This window comes from Miscanthus floridulus, chromosome 19 (genome assembly GCF_019320115.1).
Source record: "Miscanthus floridulus cultivar M001 chromosome 19, ASM1932011v1, whole genome shotgun sequence".
Classification (NCBI taxonomy): domain Eukaryota; kingdom Viridiplantae; phylum Streptophyta; class Magnoliopsida; order Poales; family Poaceae; genus Miscanthus; species Miscanthus floridulus.
Window position 1 is genome coordinate 22,676,895 of NC_089598.1, and position 13,607 is coordinate 22,690,501.

Consider the following 13,607-nt stretch of genomic DNA (forward strand, 5'->3'; position numbering starts at 1 on the left):
TCCCCTGGGGCTGCACTGTAGCTGTTGCACTGTAGCTGTTGCAGGGGCATGCGCCGAAAGGCTCTCCTGCCGCACTGTAGCCACAGTAGGGGCATACGCCAAAGTCAGTCCTGCTGTCACATCTAGTCACTGTAGCAGCATGACAGCATGACATGTCTGTGTACTAGGGTTAAATGGGTAGAGTTGTATATATAGTTTCCCACTGCCACTCAGTAAAGAGAGCGAGTTCAGTTTTGCCATCTTCTCTGTAGAGCTTCGATCAACGCTGATGCTTATACTATGTATATGTGTTTTGTTCTTTATCTCTTCTTCTACCTCTAGTCACAGTATATGCTCAATAACACCGGAAAGTGGTCGGCTCACCCGTTGCCAGCATCATGAGGTCAACAATGGACGTTCGTAATAACCTGGCATAGATCAACGGCAATATATACGAAGTCCTTCCGCGCGCGCACACACACGTCTATTATAAAAACCACGTACATTCCACGCAAACAACTGGGTTCCACTACTTGGAGGCTTATATAGAGCTATATGTATGCACGACACGTCTACAGCACCTCCAAGCTGGCGAGCTCCTCGGCGAACACCTTCCTGAACGCCGGCATGGTCTCCGGCTCCAGCGACAGCACGAGCGCGAGGGCACCCTCCTTCCCGGCCGCGTTCATGACGTACACGAAGCCGCTGTAGTACATGAGCGCGGGCCCCATGAACGCCGGCGCGCCCCACCCGAAGTCGGCCTTGTACAGCGACATGCCCACCCAGCTGATGGCGCGGAGGTGCGCGCGCGAGATGCCGCTCCGGGGCAGGTTCATGGCGTCCACGCCCTCCAGGTAGTCCACCAGCGACCGCGCGTAGTCGTCGCCCTGGCTCGTCGCCGCCAGCGCGCGCCGCGCCGCGTACCCCACGGGGTTGCCCACCACCTCGCCGGCCGTGGCGGAGACAGACGTGCGCACCACCGCGTTGCCGAAGTACCCCCCGGCGGGAGCGGCGGGGTCCAGGCGCGACCGCATGTCGATCATGGAGTAGAGCCGCGTCTCCGTCTCGGGCGGCAGCGACCGCGCGCGGCACACGCACTGCCACACCAGCGCCACCACGGCGCGGAACGTGGACGCCCCCGGGCACCGCGCCCTCAGCGCGCCCACCTGCGCCTTGCTCATGACGATGATACCCGCTCGCGTAGTCGTCGGACGCGGCGGCGCCGGCGTCCACCACCGCCGGCTCTGGCTCCGGCTTGTACTCCGGGTGGTCGTACAGCACCGCGCGCGCCGGGCCCGGGCGCGCGGCGAGCAGCCCGTAGTCGAAGCATGGCGGCACGGGAGCGTTGGCGTTCGCGGTCGCGGCGTCGGCGTCGTCCCCAGCGCGCGATGCTCGCCCCACGTCTCGAGGAAGTGCGCGGCACCCCGCGCGTCGCACACGGAGTGGTGCATGGACAGGGCGAGGACGACGCCGCCGCAGCGCAGGTACGTGACCTGCACGAACAGCAGCGCGCATGGCGGGTTCGGTGCGGGCGTCGGGGGCACCAGCAGGTCCCGCATCTCGCGGCACGGCACGAACTCGCGCATCAAGTCCACCAGCGCGTAGTCCGACCACGCGCTCACGAACACCGCGCCCTCGCCGGTGCAGTCCACCTGGACGCGCCCGGTGGCGCCGTCGACCCCGAGCCGCCCCGCGAGCGGGTAGAACGCGACCAGCGCCCTGGCGAGGCTGCCCTTGACGACGTCCGCCGTGAAGAATCCCAGGTCACCGTTGGGCCGGAAGAAGTAGACCGTGGGCGTGTACCCGCGGCGCGCGGCGAGGTCCAGGTTGGACAGCCAGATGGTCCCCGCCGGAGTCTCTTCGGCCGGGACGACCACCTCCGACGTCAGCACCTCCACCGTCGGCGCCATTGCCTCGTAACAAGCTCTCAGGGTGGTGGTGCTGAGAAGCTGGTGAATGATGATGGTTGCTCGGTGGTTTAAACGGAGGTGTACTTGTACCTTGTATAGTAAGTGCGACGGTTGTAGAGTGAGAGCCAGGACTGACCGACTGAGGAAAACGCGGGTGGCAGTACACTCCGTTGCCGTCGATTGTTGACGACGACGTCTCTGAAGCCTGCAGGGGAGTGTAGGAAAGCTGACAGCTCAGGGCGTAGATGATGCGTAGTATCATAAAACTATAAAACTATAATTTTATAAGTCAAAGTACAAAAACTGTGGGTCAGAAAGAAGAGGTCACGAGGGAAGTTTCTATAGCTTTCATAAACCCATGGTTTTAGAGACTAAGATTCGTTGCATGCAAATACTCAATAGCTTTTAAAAACCAAAGTATTTTGTAAAAAAACTCTTTTCTAAAGCCATAATATTTTTTTAATACTTTAAAAATTCTTTATATCAAACAGGGCCTTAGACGGTAGTAAATCGATGGGTGAGATGATTGAACGATTCATTGAACTTTCGGTCTCCATTTGCATTTGCATCAATGTACACGCCGGGAAACGTACACGGCACATGTTCTTTTAAGGAAATTTCTTCTAGTAGCTCGTTATAACGTTGTCCGGTGTCACTGCTATTTTACAGAAATGCATCTCAAATTGACCAAGCCGTCAGTGGTAGAACAATGATTTGCACGTCACCTAACCCCCTGATCCTAGACTCGATCTAGCATGGAGAGAAAACTTGTAAGCTTTAGCCCCACATCAAATATTGATGCTTGATGGTGAAGGAATGTCAGGAAATTAGGTATTTTCATGTTTAATTTTATCTAGAAATATAGTAATAAATTTGTGACGACAAATATGTGCACGTGTGAACTATCAGCGGCAACTATGATGAACATGTTGATCATGTTAATAGCACAAAAACCTTACTGAATATAGAAACAGTAAGATTAGAAATATACACAGCGGAGGGACCCATGCTCAAGGCACCGGTGGCTCTATGAGCACTAGTCGACATAGTGCGTTGTTCGATGTCGTGGACCATAGTCGAAGCAGGATGATGTTGCAGTCCCTCGAACGTCCATCAGGAAGAAGACAGAGTCGTCGATCGGATCGGCAGCAAAGCAGCCACGTTAGATGCTCCCTAAAAATATGATCGTCCAACACACCCGAGTATAGTGGCGGAGCTTGATGGGGGTAATAAGAGGGGGCCATCAGCACTAATTTCTTACTTAATATGCATACTTATTAATTTTAATCACCAGTTTAATAGCAACTTAGTGGAGTTTTCAATCAGCAAGGAGGGGTCATGGCCCTCTTTTGCCTGCATGTAGCTCCGCCGCTGCCCGAGTAGGTGTTGCTGATGCGGGCGTGGTTCCGGAGGCCTGCTCTTCCAATCCGTCGTGCGCGCAGAGGATCAAAACGGAAAACCTAGGAGGAACTCAACAATGAGAAGAGGGTGCAGTATACGGTTGTAACCACATTTATATCCAACAAGGAACACAACAATATAAGCGGGAACGATCCTCGCCCATCAAACAAGACTCGATATGTTTAGTCTTAAATTTGAAATTAATGGTGAAGGAGCACAATAATATAAGACATGAGCAGCTCTCACCTATCTAATGACGGGCCTAGGATTTGAACTAGGGTATGCCTAGCAAAAACATCTTATATTTATTATGGTATAATATAGTCCATGACGTAATCTAAATCTAGCGGATATCAAGCACAAACAATCTGGAGACTGAAATACTTAAGGCAGTTGAACTTTTTTAGATTGGACTTTCTAAATCATTAGTAGTATTAATGAATTTTAGCTGAAATATTAGGCAGTCCATGGCCAACCAGGAACAGGTTGTGTCTACTGATGCACCTATCAAACTAGTCTTTTGTGTTGAGTTAGACCCAATGTCTTAATTTATTGTGGGCTTTGGTACGGTGAGTACGTCTAGCCTGGTGTGGAGCCGACTCGTGGATATACAGACATAAACTCTTATGTTTCCCATCCCACTTCTGCAATTGCATGGCATGGGGTTTCACTTCAAAAATGCAAGAAATGTATGGAAATATACAAATATAACCCTTCTAAACAGTGGCCACTTCGTTGTCCGGCCATAACTCTACCCTCCTAAGGATTCTCAGAGTATCTCCAAGAGACTCTCCATATCCTTCCTAAATGCTAGGAATAGAGATTTTGGTGTTTTCTAAATGATCATCCAAATATAGCCATCTTTTATTTTAGATTTTTCGTTAGCAAAAAATAGAAGACGAGAATGGCTCTCTAGAGTGCGCATCATGAGATATAGAAAAACTATTGAAGAGTGAAAAGTTATAGAAAGTGATTTTTTATGCAAATGACTCTCTAAATAATGATTTAAAGAGTGAGATTTAGAAGGCTCTTGGAGATGCCCTCACAAATATTTGTTCACGGAAATGTAAGAAGTTAAAATTAAAGAAGGCATCTAGCGCAAATGGAGAAACATTCTTTTCGTGATTTTTCCCTTGAATGATGGAAAGAGATTTGTTGTGAGTTTTATTGCATGGAGAAAAGAAGAAATAGGGTTTATAAGGAAAAAGCAGGCCAGAAATTAAGCTGTACCGCTGCACCGTTCATTGGTGGAAAACTAGCAAAAGCAACAACTACAAGAGTGCCACAACAGCTGAAAATAACTTCACGCTTCATTTGAGGGAAACAAGCCAAACATGTGGAACAACAAGAGGCACAAAAACTAGGACTACTTTCCATTTTCGCCTTGATAAGCTCCTCTCAGTGAAGTCTTTTCGTTCTTGATGAAACTTACAATCGTACGTTGTCAAACAAAGTTACATTGCACCCTTCTTTTGTTTCTGAAATGTAAAAGACACAAGGACTATTGCGCCCCCCCCCCCCCCCCACCCCCCCCCCCCCCCCCCCCCCCCCCCCCCACACACACACACACACACACACACACGCACACGAAAGGTAGGGAAAATGGCCACGTATACTATGCTAAAATACCGAACCAACGCTAGTTCAGTCTTGATAAAACTCCTCTGTATAGCAGTCAAAATCACTAACAACGATACAGTCGCCCTCAAGTCATGCTCATGATGTGATCTTTTCTGATGTGCCTATATATGGCTAACTACGAGCTAACCGTGCTAAGGTAGGAAAAATGGCCACGTATAGTATGCTAGAATACCGAACCAACGCTAGTTCAGTCTTGATGAAACTCCTCTGTATAGCAGTCAAAATCACTAACAACGATACAGTCGCCCTCAAGTCATGCTCATGATGTGATCTTTTCTGATGTGCCTATATATGCCTAAGTACGAGCTAACCGTGCTATAACTATAAGTTCCTATTTTCTAGTGAAAACGTATCCCTCTTTCATGATAGTCGGCTTATTCGCTGGTTGGTTTCTGGGCTGGTTTGAGCTGACTGGTGCTGATTTATTGTGAGAGAAAAACACTATTGACTGGCTGGTTTGGGCTGGCTGAAACCAACAAACGAACAGGAAGAGTAGGACTACGATGTCATAGCTTACGAACAGATCGAGTGTATAGACTATGGGGAAAAAACAAAAATGGATTGCTTCTGGCCAGGACATGGCACCTACCGACCATATTCGTCCGTTGAAAACAAATAAGATACTCGATCGCATGCAGCTCTGAGCTCTCTGTCGTGGATGAGCATGAGCCAATCATGTCATGCATTGCGTTTGGTGGGAGGAAGTGTACTGATTACAGGAGTGTACCTGACTACTCATGCACACTGCTGGCGACTCATTATGCTGCTGAAGAGAATTATGATTCATGTTCAGCCAGCGTTCCATGACATGGAAGCTAGCTAGCTCTTTCAAAAGACACAAACCAAGCTCTCTTTTTTGAACTGAAAAGCAAAGATTGTTTCACCACTAGCTAGCATCGTAGAAACATGTCGAATTCCTGAGAGATTCTTGCGTTCCAGACACGTCCTATGCCCTTGAACCTGGAACCTGTGTGTGTGGTGTACAGCTCTTTGCCTTTTGTTGTCTGTTGTTGTTGAAGTTTGTTTGCTCTGGTCTCTGGACGATGAAGATGCTTGACGCGTGGCTGCTCAGGGGACAGTGACACAGCGCCACGGAAAACGTCTGGAAACTCTGAAACACTGATGCGGACAACACTATACGCCAATGGTGACGTTTGGTGTAGCTGCTAAATCTGATCTGATTGACGTGTCCATTTGTTGACTAACTACCCCTGTGCTCCATCCTCCATGCGTCCATCGCTGTTCACTGCCCGTGATGAGGCCGACGCCGGAATGTGCAGTCAAAAGGAGGGACAGAATTTCTTTGCCTTCACTGAGCTACCGGCAATATTCAAGACTGTAAGCTTCTCACATTCCTTCTCAAGTACTAATAAAGGACAGAAATTCCAAAGGCTGCAATTATCGGCGACGGAAGGAAAGATTTCTCTTGTAGACTAAATCTTTTAAGATGCAGATGGAGGAGTTGTTGTGGCTAACTTTTCTGATAAAGAACGGGAACTACTGGCCCTGGAACTGGAAAAGCGGCCTGATGCTTTGGTTAACTTTTCTGATAAAGAACGGGAACTACTGGCCCTGGAACTGGAAAAGCGGCCTGATGCTTTGGTCTTTTGTGTAATTCTAACTAACAATGCCAGTTGTGCTCTGCGTGCACAAAAGAGCAAGCATAGTAAACTAATCATACATCTAGAACATTCTGCATACAAATCCAAACGTAGATCACACATCACAGTATCATTTCAAATAACTAAGGCTTTTTTTAAAAAGGACGGCAAGAGCTTTGCCGTTATTTTTATTAGACGATAAAGGAAAAAAGGAGAGTTACAGAGAAAAACAAGAGATCACAGTGCTTCAGCCCAGATCAAAAGAAATTCCAAAATACGAGAGGAAGCCAAGAACAACTCCGGACCTAAAAAGGAAACGGCTGAAGTGCACAGTCTCGCTCGACCACCCAAAACAATCGGACAACTAGGAGAAATAAACCTAGACGTAAAACGACTACCCTGTATCTATGTTAAAATAACTAAGGCTTCAACCCATGCTTCTGCACGAATCTAAAAGTTCATGCTTAATACATACAACTAATAAAAAGTAATTACCCTTGTCCTCTCTCTCTCTCTCTCTCGGTTTCTAACACAACATACATATAGATACTCTTAATCCTTGTACAGTCCTAATAAATTTATTAATTACTTTGTATGATTTTCTCCATCTATTTCCATTGTTTATCCAACTCTACAGGGCACATCCATGTATCTTTAATATGCATTTATTTGAAAGTTTTTAAAGTTATGGTGACTATTTATAGATAACAATTGCATGCCATTCTATTTTACTTCATTTTAGCAAGTTTTAGGTCAGCTAGTTTTGTTCATCTCTTTCTAAGCCAGCTAGTTTTGTTCGTCTCTTTCTAGAGAACAATTGCATGCTATTCTATTTCTATTTTACTTCATTTTAGCAAGTTTTAGGTCGAGCCAATGGCCCAAAATAAGTAGCATGTCTAAGAGTTCTCCTAAATTTAATATTCTATTATCTCATATAGGCACCGTTCGCTTGTTGTATGAGCCGTACTGTTTCAGCGAATGAGTAGTGTTTTTCTCTTACAATAAATCAGCGAACAGTACTTTCAGCCATGGCTTTTCAGCGAAGCGAACAGGGCCATAGGGGTTATCCTAAATATTTATAAATCTTTCTCTGCCACCATAGTGCTCTTATGTACCAACATTTAGGGGGTGTTTGGTTCGAGCTACTAAACTTTAGTAGCTACTAAACGGTTTAGTTACTTTTAGTAACTCCAGAGTTACTAGAGAGGACTAAAGTCCTTTTAGTCATAGCGTTTGGTTAAAAAGTTACTAAAGTGACTAAAAACTACTAAATTTAGTAGCTACTAGGCGAACCAAACAGACCCTTAAATTATGTGCCACATAAGTAGTCTGGCCCCACGGTTTTCAATGATCTTGTCTTCCATTCAGAGAACTGATCTCCCTCTCTTGACACGATCATCTGATCCTCTCTACAAGCGATTGTCCAAATGCAAAGGGGGAGGAACAACAATGGAGGGAAAACAGCATTGGATTTTTTTTTAGTGCTTCAACCTTTGAATACAAGCTGTAGTATTTGAACTCACATACTAACTTACACCACACGCACACACCCTAACACACTCACACACACTCCTAGTACGCAAGTTAAGCCTACAACCTATATCTAAGGCTAAGAGAACATGGCTGAAAGATATGACAGTGGTGGCACATCCGTGCGAAGCAACTAAAATTATTAAGAGAAACACTGTTGCCGATGAGACACCCGGTGCCGATGCTAGGCATCGAACCTAGGCGGGTGGCCTGCACACCGGCAGCGCACACCAAACTGAGCTAGCACTCAGTTCTCAAACAGCATTGGATCGATTGAAGACTCCTGGTATGAAGACGTAGGTGGTGTTGGTGGTGTTTAGTGGCTGCGTGGGAGGGACACATGTTGATAGTGTCACATGCCAGAGGGCATGCTAGGATTTGGTAGGGAAAGAGCTGAGCATGGATAAAAACCACGTAAAATGCATATGCTGAGAAGAAAATACCCCGTATTTGAAAATGAGGTGAGGGGATTTGGGATAGGACTAAATATAATAATTGTTTTAAAGGGACTAATGGAGGGTGTTTTTTCTACGTAAGCCTAAAGTTTGAATACTCACTTTGTCCCACAATAAATAAAATTAGGACAAACTAGTGTTATAGGAAAATGACATAGGTGTCCCTATGGAAAAGTTGCTCTCGATCATGCAATAATTGCACTTTAGAAGTGGGAAAAATAACCTAAGCCTACAAGTGTTAGGTGGGTTAGGAGATAGAAATACGCATATAGTAGGATAAATTTTGAACCAATAGAAGTACACTTATCACAAGATAGAGATAATCAGGTAACATATAATCCTACCCGCTTGGCTTAAGCTGGATGTAATAATAATAAGATCCCTCAACTAGGAATAAATTCCTGGCTCCTCAGTGCTCCATGTACTGTACCATACACCGTTCTACACTATTTGCCACTGTACTGTAGAATGTCACTGTAGTGCACAGTGTTTGTAGTGCGCTGTGTTTGCTGTTGACGTGTTTTCTAACCGGGGCAGCGGAGCGCGTCCGGTCGTGATAGTTAATATAATCTTCAAACTAAACACTGCATGTCTGATGGTGCCCTGTTGTAATCTAGGTTTTCCATGAAAAAAAAAGCACCATCCATTACGATGACGCGCTCTAGCCACACATGGACACATATTGGGGTCCACGGTATACATCTTCCCCGGGGTAGGAAGCTGTCGTTGCGGCTGCCGACGGAGAACGTTGACGATGGAAGTCCTGACTGGCTGATGAGTGAGGACAAGCTTGATCCCGAAAAAATTTTAGGAGGAGCTGAACAACACATATCTTCGACTGCTGCTCAATCTTAAGTCTTAATTCCTCATCCACTATAAAACTTTACCTAAAAATTCGTGAGGGCTTCAAAGGTTTCACTGCTCTAGGGGGGCTCCAGCCCCCCCCCCCCCCCCTGGATCCGCCCTGTTGGGGGCTTCAGGAGTTCAGGCTTCAGGGAGACAGGACTGATCCTGCTACAACTATTGTGCTACGATTAGGCTGTACTAGTGAGCATTACTACTACTATTGCTGTACTAGTACTTTCATTGTTTTAGAAAAACAAAGCTAGCGCTCGTCATGATGCATGGTGCCATGGTAAACTAAAATTTACCTCTAGGGGCACATGTCCTACTTTTTTTTTCTTTTGCCGTCCCACGAGTTACGTATTTTATTAAGAGAAAGTAGAGTTGTTAAAGTACAAAGCTAACGGAAATCAAGGATTCCGACAACACAAGTTCCCTAGAGCACACGCAACAAAGGAAACAAACGACGCAGGGAGACACGCTCCTGCAGCACAGGCTCTCTAACAGAGCTGCGACGTGCGCGGCCAAAGAGACCGGGCACAGACCACACACAACCATAGATGATCTAGCCAAAGAGAAAATACTCCACTGGGCGACACTGATCTAGTCGTGAAGACTAGAACTCAAAAGCATGCAGCAGCAAATTAAACAACACAAAAGCATGCTCATAGCAAATTATGGAATACTCATACTCCTATATATACTAATCAAACGTCACAAAAGCATGCAGCAGCAAATTAAAGCAAGCATACTCAACTGATCAAATCTCACACGTCTAGAGCCACTATATGACCAATCCAAATATTACACTCACCATATATATATTAGTTTTCTCGAACCATCGAAGGAATGTCGTCTAATAAGCACAGTTCGGTGTGCTGTTCCCTCTGTTCGGCTCATACATAAGCCGTCTGAAACTGTTTTGTCGTGAGAGAAAAATACTGTAGACTCTAGCTGATAAGCCGGCTGATAAGTTCAAGCGAACAGGGTTGTTAGCGCTGGGACTACTCATACGTACTACTCAGATAAGATAATTTTGTTTTGATTGTTTTCTGATTTGATGGGGCCACCAGCCGCGTGCGATCTCATAAGCGCTAGCTACCTTTCGGTTTCGGTTGTCCGAACCTGCTGGCTGGAGCTTCTTCTGCTTCTCCCAGCACCCACAAGCTGCAGGCACCTGGCAGGCAGGCACTGTCCTGAAATTAATTAAGTTTTAGCCGTACAAATAGTGGGGTAGCACAAAATATGCAGAATTAGCACAGATGCACAGAAAGCAAACATGCTCACTATCCTACTGTACCACACATGCATCTATCTAGCTTGTCCTATAGAGGAGTAATTAATTAATTAATTACTTCTAAGTGGCAATCCATATACAGCAGTACGAAAAAGAGAATGCTGATCTAAATATAATATAGGAACAAAACAATTAGGCCCGACCCGGTGAAATGTGTACTTCTTGTCTGTATGGGAGAGAGACCTTCCGATCAATTCTGAGAGAGAGAGAGAGAGAGAGAGAGCGCGCTTCCGATCAGAAAGATCCATCGATATGGGTCAAAGAACAGGAGACAATTTCCTCAATTTTAAAAAAAAAAACTCGGCCGGTGGGGGAAAGACCGCCCCCACGGTATTGTACTTAAGAGAGAAGATCTCAGTACCCCGACCGAGAAAACCCCCGAACCCCCGCCCCATCCGTACACAGGGAGACGTTACCCTGGGGTGTGGGCCGATCTCTTTACCTGTGCTTTGGCCTGGGGCGAGCGAGGGGATTTTTTTAACCACAGCCTGAAATTCGCTCCCACGGGGATTCGAACTCAGGACCTGTGGAGTGCCGCTCGAGTGTCTTAGCCACTAGACCAAGCACCCTTTGGCCAATTTCCTCAATTTTCAACAGCTGGCATCTACTCTGAGGAGGGTTCCGTTGGGACACTCACCAAAACCGAAAGGTAGCTAGCGCTTATGAGATCGCACGCGGCTGGTGGCCCCATCAAATCAGAAAACAATCAAAACAAAATTATCTTATCTGAGTAGTACGTATGAGTAGTCCCAGCGCTAACAACCCTGTTCGTTTAAACTTATCAGCCGGCTTATCAGCTAGAGTCTACAGTATTTTTCTCTCACGATAAAACAGTTTCAGACGGCTTATGTATGAGCCGAACAGAGGGAACAGCACACCGAACTGTGCATATTAGACGACATTCCTTCGATGGTTCGAGAAAACTAATATGTATATGGTGTACTATAGTGTAATATTTGGATTGGTCATATAGTGGCTCTAGACGTGTGAGATTTGATCAGTTGAGTATGCTTGCTTTAATTTGCTGGTGCATGCTTTTGTGACGTTTGATTAGTATATATAGGAGTATGATTTCTATGGATATTAATCGTACGATCACCTAAGCGTTTTGCTGATGTAGCAATGTAGTTATTAAAGAGAGAGAGCAAAAAATCATAGAAACCGGGTCTAAATTAGAAACCATGTCTACACGAGAACTAAGACACTAAGGGATATGATTGGTAGAGAATGAAGAGATGATGTATATTTAATTGGATAAAAAATTATTCTGTACAAACTATCTATTAAGACCATGGTTTCTACATGCAGTGTCTATAAAAATTAATAGCTATAAAAATTGCACGTAGTTTTTATTATTGGGACTATCCTTATACGTCAAAGTAGATAGCAACTGCAACCATTTCATCAGAGGTGCATAGCAGGTGGATCAATTGGCGCATACTGCAAGAGGCTTGAGTTGTTGCATGCAGGCTGGCAATAAAGAGATTTGATCTGATCTCCTAATGGGCTAAGGCCTTGTTTAGATTGCATCAAAGTTCCAAGTTTTTTCACTCTCTCTCCATCACATCAATTTTTGGACGCATGTATGGAGCATTAAATGTAGGTAAAAAAGTAACTAATTGCACAGTTTGGTTGTAAATTACGAGACGAATCTTTTGAGCCTAGTTAGTCCATGATTGGACAAAGTTTGTCAAATACAAACGAAACGTGCTACAGTGTCCAGATTGCAAAAATTTGCAATCTAAACCAGGCCTAAGTGAACTGAACTCTTCTTGGTTTATTTGTCTGTTCATCCTTTTAGTACGTACGTGCAAAAGATCGATGATGCTACACTGCTTCTTTACAAAAGCTCCAAAAGAGACGGCCGGGCAGGCCAAGACGCAGAGAATGACCCGTAGAGAAATGGGTTGCAGTCCCGGATGGAAACTGGCTTTAGTCTCGGTTTTTCAACCGGGACTACGAATTTAGAATTAAAGGTCTTGGCTTTTAGTCCTGGGTCACATAACCGGGACTAAAGGTCCATCCTCGGAAAAAAAATAAACGAAATTGTAGGGAGACATCTCTTGCAATGTGTGAGATTCGAACCTATGACCTCTTTCCTCGCGCATAAACTCCTTACCAATTCAGCTGTACACCACATGTGATAGGGTCCTGGACACTCTCCTTTTGAATTGACCTGTGGGGTACCTTTAGTCCCGGGTAGAAGACCTTTAATCCGGGTTGGTGACACCAACCGAGACTAAAAGGTCACCATTTAGTCCTGGTTGGTATTACCAACCGGGACTAAAGGTTGAAGGACCTTTAGTTCGGGTTGGTAACACCACCCGGGACTAAAGGTCGACCTTTAGTCCGGGTTGGTAACATCAACCGGGACTAAAGGTGGCTTGCTGTGAAAGTGTGCTAGGACAGGGGCCTTTAGTCCTTGTTGGTAGCTTCAACCGGAACTAATTCTTTCTTTACTCCCGGACGCAAAAAATACTGAGACTAAAACCCAAAATCAAAGCGAATGAAAGATCATTTCTCTACTAGTGCAATGCTTCTTCTCTAGCTAATGCATGCTCTGATCATCTTATCTGTCTAACACCACTGTGCCTGTTGTGACGGCAGTGGATAGGAACGGGAGCACCGGACCACCAGTAGAGTAATTTAATTAATCGTTGCAAAGGGTCTATACGCTAGCCTAGTGATTACATAGCCTTAGTAGCACATCATGTTCTGAGTTGGACTCCCCGTAGAAGTGAATTTTTTAGGATTTAATGGTGTTGTGAATTTAGTTGTAGGCGATGTTTTTATCGACAACGAGGCGCATGTGGTGACTTCGTTAATCTCGAGTATTTGTCGGTCCAGTCTTCCAAGATACTCATAAGGTTTTGTGTACGTGCATTCATACGAGTGAGTGTGCGTGCATTGTGAGTATCTGCAGTGTGCTGTGCAATCTAAGAAAAAATAA

At 45.6% G+C, this 13,607-nt stretch overlaps 1 pseudogene; it reads right to left on the reverse strand.

Annotated features, from left to right (window-relative positions):
• Positions 1-374: 374 nt before the first annotated feature.
• On the reverse strand, positions 375-2,908 carry LOC136529393 (hydroxycinnamoyltransferase 4-like; annotated as a pseudogene).
• Positions 2,909-13,607: the final 10,699 nt, after the last annotated feature.